This window comes from Miniopterus natalensis, chromosome 9, assembly GCF_054644295.1.
Source record: "Miniopterus natalensis isolate mMinNat1 chromosome 9, mMinNat1.hap1, whole genome shotgun sequence".
NCBI lineage: Eukaryota > Metazoa > Chordata > Mammalia > Chiroptera > Miniopteridae > Miniopterus > Miniopterus natalensis.
In genome coordinates, this window is record NC_142089.1 from 79,866,923 (window position 1) to 79,872,922 (window position 6,000).

Here is a 6,000-nt window from a genome sequence, read left to right on the forward strand (position 1 = left end):
GAAGACACGGCCTGGTCTGCGCTGCGCTCCTGCCCCGGGGCAGCGCCCGCCCGCAGTGGGCACCGCGCAGCGCGGGGCCTGTGGGCAGCGCCGTGGGAGCTGGGGGGCTGGCCGTCTGTGCGAGGAAATGTGGGTCACCGCTTAAAATCCTGTATGGTGTACGCGTACTTTATCACGTGGAGAAATGTTTGTCACTAAGAAAAAGAAAGCAAGTTTCAAAACAATGGGATGAATTTATTGAAATTTTTATGGAGTTATAGATACATTTTTAAAAAGAATACTCGGAAGCGCACACCGAGCCTCCGCGGCGCAGGGACGGGGTTCCACATTTCCCGCGCTCCTCTGTGCTGAGCAAGGCGGACCCCACCCTGCGCCCGGCTGCCCGGAGGCCGCTTGGACCCGGGCGTGGCCTTCGTCCCGTGGGAAGCGCGGGCTCGTTTCCTCCCCGCCCGGGCCCAGCCTCGTCCCTGCCGCCCCTCGCGCCGGTCCGCTGGCCCCGCGTGTCCCAGACGAGCCGCGGGCGCCCCCCGCCCCCCGCCCCGCGGGCCGCCCCCCCCGCGCCCAGGCTCCTCCCCGCCTCGGCCCCTGCTGACCCCAAGCGACGGGGCGGCCTGGAGCCGGGCAGGACAGGGGCGTGGCGCGTCCCTCCAACGCGGGAAACGCGGGGGTAACATGCCGCGGCCGCGTCTCGGGACGTGGCCCCCGGTGCCCGCAGCCGTGTCCCCCCCACGCATCGGAGGCTCTGCCCCGCAGGACGGAAGGCCGCGGCCCGGAGCACCCCGCCCGCCGCGCACCCTCCCTGGCCCCGGCGCCCCGGCCCCGGTAAGCGGAGCCGCGGTGCCGTCGGGGTGGCAGGCCCGGGGCGCAGACTCCCCAGGGCAGGCGCGCCCGCGGCGGTGCCCATTCGCCCTCCTCTGCGGTGCTCGCGGCGGTGCCCATTCGCCCTCCTCTGCGGTGCCCGCGGCGGTGCCCATTCGCCCTCCTCTGCGGTGCTCCGGCCTCGCTGCCGCGCGTGGCTGCGCCTCTGGCTCCGGGGGCCCCCCGCCGCCGCCCCCAGTGCTGGGCCGGTTCACACCCCTGCCCACAGCGCGCAAGGGCTCCAATCTCTCCGCATTCTCTCCTACACTTATTTTCTGAAGATCATTCATGTTTTAAAAGATTTACTTCTTCCACAAACATCTGAGACCCGCCGTGTCCCCAGGGGCGCGCAGGGACACAGGGCTTCCGGGGACGGCGTCGGGCCGGGGGCTCCCGGCCTGCTAACCGGGGCGGGGGGGGGAGGGGGGCTGCTAACCGGGGGGGGGGGGGGGGGGGGGGGGGCTGCTAACCGGGGCGTCTGCGGCAGCCAGGGCGGGGCGGGGCGGGGAGGGCTTCCAGGAAGACGCTACTTTCATCCCCCATTTTTAAGCTGAAGAAACTGAGGCTCAGAAACCAAGTTACCAGCCTCGTGTTGCACAGCTACTAAGAGGCCAAGCCAGGATTCTAGTCGGCACTTGCAGGTCTCAAGGCCTCTCCCCGGTTCCGACGCCAGCCGCAGGAGGTGGCACAGTGTGCCCGGAGCACACGCTGGTGAGCCCGCCGCTGGCAGTGAGCCCCGGCTCTGCAGGGCGCTTGGCTTGCTTTCTCCAAGAGGAGTCACACAGACGGGAGCCCGTCACTGCAGACGGGAAAAGAGGCCAGAAGCAGAGAGCACTGCCCAGTTTATAGAAAGAGAAACGCCAGGAATAGGGGATTGTGCACCAAGACGTGGCCAACCCTCACCTAGAATCCCATTAATTCACCACGCCCTTGGGCCTAAGCGCAGTGGCTCGTGTGGCCCCTGACCTAACCCTAAGGGGCAGGCAGGATCTTTCTCACCTTACAGATGGGGAGACAAGGGCCAGGCAGGTGGGTACCTCAGTAAGACTGCATGGCGAGCAGCTGTCAAGGAGGAGACATACCCCGTTCACCCCATGTCAGGTGCTCCAGCTCCCTGCTGTAAAGCTCCCCTTTGGTTCCCTCTGTAAAACGGGGCACTTGCTTTGTAGGCTGCTGTCAGGATTAGAGGGTCAGAAGGAATCTTATTTCCGTGTTTCCTAAGCTTTAGTCACGTATTTACTGCCTTCAACGTTGTGTTTATTATTTAAATATTGAATTAAAATTTATAATGACAAATATCATTTATTTATTTAAACGCTATTATCTATTTAAATGTGACTTCTCAAAATAATTTACGAGTATTGATATTTTCTTAAAATCTTTAGGTGGACTCACATTTCAAATTTAAATGTCACTTTAGCATCATAGTAAGCACTAAAAATTGGTACAGAGCACAAAGTTGATGTGATATCTATTTTCCAATGCCCATTTAAAATAAATAATAATGGTTGAGACAAAAATACCCATCACCACACCGTCTTTAACACTCCACACATTCTCTGTGCGCAGGTCCTGAAACACCCCTCTCCCTGTCCTGCAGGTGACCTTGCCCCTCTGCCCACCAGAACCTAGGGTGACCGGGAAAAAGGGTGATCGGAACCTAGGGTGGCTGGAACCTAGGGTGCCTGCTAATCCCCTGCCATCCGCCTCTGGGGCCTAAGTGTTCTCTAGACTGAAAGTGGCATTTGCTCTTTAGAAACCATTTTCTCTGATCAAGCATGAATCTCAAGTAAATAAGCAGACCGGTCGTCTTTGAAAGCTGGTGACTAACCCTTCCTGAAATCCCAGGCAGGGAACTGCCCAGACGTGGCCCGGGCGGGCTTCTCTGGCCACCTTTTTCTGTAAAGGAAACTCACAGGGAGCCCTTGGCCAGTCTCTACAATGACTTAGGTTTTCTCATGTTGCTAAAATGTTACTGTTCTCTAAATGATTATGTGTTAGAGCTTTTCCTGGCAAAAAAAAAAAACCAAGAGATGCAAATACTAAATCTGACAGACGAAGTGGAGAGGCCCTCAAACGGCTCAGTCATCCAGCCCGAGCCGGGCTTACTCACCGGGTGGGATTCTGTCATCACGCTGGCCCTGCCCCACGCTTCAGGGATTCCCATGACGGGGCCGAGTGGCCACTTTCCATCCCATTAATAAATAACTGCAACAAATTCAAAGTTTTCTGACATTTAGGACCCCACTAATCACATGCAACATTCAACCTAAAAAATGCGTAGTTGTAGAGTTAAATATTCTTTATACTTTTGAAGAAAGGGAACAGGGGTGGGGGGAAGCAGAACGTGTGAGCTGTTCGTCAGCTGTGGGGGTCCCTGAGCTGGGGCCCTCCAGTCCCATCTGTGCTTTGGGGGCCTCTGTGCCCCCTTCCAGCCAGAACAAGCCCTAGCTCGTGACTCCGAGCTCCACAGTGACCACATGGGTTGCAGGGGGAAAGGTTGCTCAGGAGAGCTCTCCCCACCTGTCGGCTTGGAGGTGTGGAGGGAAGGACTTGGGCAGCAGGACAGGCACTGGCTGGAGCAGGGCCCCCCATGCTCCGGCCATCCTCACGAGCAGGCTGGGGCCCTGTGGGGGGAGGGTCAGGGGAGTCTGCATGCCCTCCACACCCCCTATTCCAGATTCTGTCTTCAGACCTGTGAGACCTCGGGGGCCTTGGGTTGCCACTCACCCTTCAGGGTGAAGATGGAGATCCTCCAAAAGTCCATTTGGAAACGCAGGAAGAAAATCTAGCTGTTTAGCACAGCTATTTAGAAAACGGAAAGAGACTTGTGGGACCAGAAAGGCTGAGCTGGCATCGGGTGGGTGGTCCCAAGCATTCAGGAGACACTGGGGGAGGAGTAGGACCTGTGGAAGGATGGGGCGGGAAGGCAGGAAGAGTACTGAATGGAGGGGCTTTGAGGTGAGAAACTCGGTCCTGCCCACGGCTGTGCGGAGTAAGCTTTCAGGAACTTCCAGCATTGTCCACTGGCACGAGTTAAAGAGACTGGGCCGCCGTCAGGTCACTGTAGAGACCCCAGCGAGTGGGGACCCTCAGAGCGGCTGATCTGTGTGACGTGGGGTCCAGGAGGAATCACGAGGGTCTTTAATCGTGTCTGTAGAGGGCAGAGTATGCTGTGGTCGGACAGTCTGTGCAGTGTGCTCCCCTTCGCTGGGCGTGGGACAGGCAGGCTCTCCGGGCCCTGTGTGGCTGCGGCCTGGCGAGGGCGAGCACCTGGCCGGCCTGTTCCCGGGAAGCCCAGCGGAAGTCCCGCCAGCCCAGTGCTGAGTAACTGCCCCGCAATTAGAGTGCAACACAAAAGCAAAACCTCTGGTCAGGGGAATACAAACCTCTGCTCATCCGACACCCAGGTTCCTGGGGCTCTCCTGGGCCAGCAGCACAGGCTTCTGTGAGCTCCCCATCCCTGAGGACCCCACTCCCAGGCCCCAAGAGGCCCTGCAGGCATCGGCGAGCTGTGGGCCCCCTGCCTTTGCCAGTTGGCTAAAGTGTCCTCCAGTTCCAGGGACTCTTGAGCTCTCTGCTGCTCAGCCTCCAGCTCTGGGTCTGCCAGGGAGTCTGGGTGTCAGTCTGTCCTCCGGGGGAGAGGTGCCAGGTCAGCAGAGCTCCATAGGTTTCTCAAGCTGCGCGGCTCCTTGTGGCCGTGATCCTGGACATAAACCCCCACAGCCAGGCGGCTGGGAGCTCGAGTGGGCAACAGGGAAGCAGGAGCTGCAGGCCGCGTGGGGCAGGCCTAAGGGACATTCACAGGGCCCAGGGAGAGGGCAAGGCAGTGGCAGAGGGTGCCCTGAGCGGGGCACTGCTGGGCGGCTGCTGCGAGGCTGTGCTGGGGCCACTGGGCACTTGGGGCCAGGGCCCAAGGAAGCCTTGTCTGGAGGCCAGCACGTCAGGCTGCTCAGAGGACAGAGAGTGCCAGGGTCCGTTGCTCAGGTGCCCCTTTGCATGGCCCTGGAGGAGGAGATGACGGCATAGTGGGGTTTCCTATGAGTCAGAAGTCTGTGTTCTCTCTGCCAAGGAAGGGCCCCTGGGGTCTGCAGAGTGTGTGCGTGTGCGTGTGTGCGTGTGCGCGTGTGTGTCACAGGAGGAGAAATGTGGCCCAGTGGGAGGCCACCTGGGACCCTCTGCCTCCTTCCCCGCCCCACAGGCGAGGGCGCTGCTGCCCCCGAGCTGGTTCACGCTGGCTTCCAACAGCCAGCATCCACCTTCCAGGGGTCAAAACAAAGCCAAATATTGAAAATTAAGTTACATAAATGTACAAGAAATTATGTGAAAAACAAAGGCAACATATCCTGAAAATGCTCATTACTTCCTAATTATTTGACTCGGTTCCCTATGACCTCGGCTTTGGGACGCCTTGACACATTGCCTCCTTACGGTGGGACTGCACGTGGCGTGAGCGACCGCACACTGTTCCCACCCAGCCCCCAGCGTTGGTGACCCTGGCGGAAGGACTTAACACCACAGGAATCAGCCAACACTGCAAATCAGGGCTCCGCTCTAGTTCCTTCCCTCCGACAGCCCAGCGCTTATCAGCACATCACTGGGTGGAGCCTGGCTTGCCCTCTCTCTCCCTGTCCCTCCTCCCTCTGGGTTTGGCTGCTTTTGGGGTGTCAGGGGGCAGAGGACAGCAGAGGTGGAAGGGAGAGGGAATGAGGCTGGTCGGAGGCGTCCAAAGCTGGCTTTCGTGAGTGAGCCCATGGAGGGGGGAGGAGGCCCGCCAAGGACCTTGGTTTACAGGGACAGAGGGAGCTCGTGGACCCCCCAGACCTGCAGGCCTGGCCCTGGGCTCCCGTTCCAGGCCACCCCCTGACACCAAGCCTGGCTGCTTCTGTTGTGCCCACTCTCCCGCACACCCAGGTGTCTCCCTGGCCCTCTCTCTAGCCCCTTCCCCTCTTCGCAGTGGCAAGGAGGTGGGCGGCCCAGCCCTCCCTCACGCAGGCCTCTGTAGTGCTCGTGTGTTTCCTGGGGTGCTTCTCGCTTGGCTGTGATGCAGGAGAAGCAGCTCACCTCACGATGTCACAGGCGACCCCCTGCTGGAAGGATCCCGGGCCCTCCCCTCCCCACAGCCCTCCACCAGGACAGGCA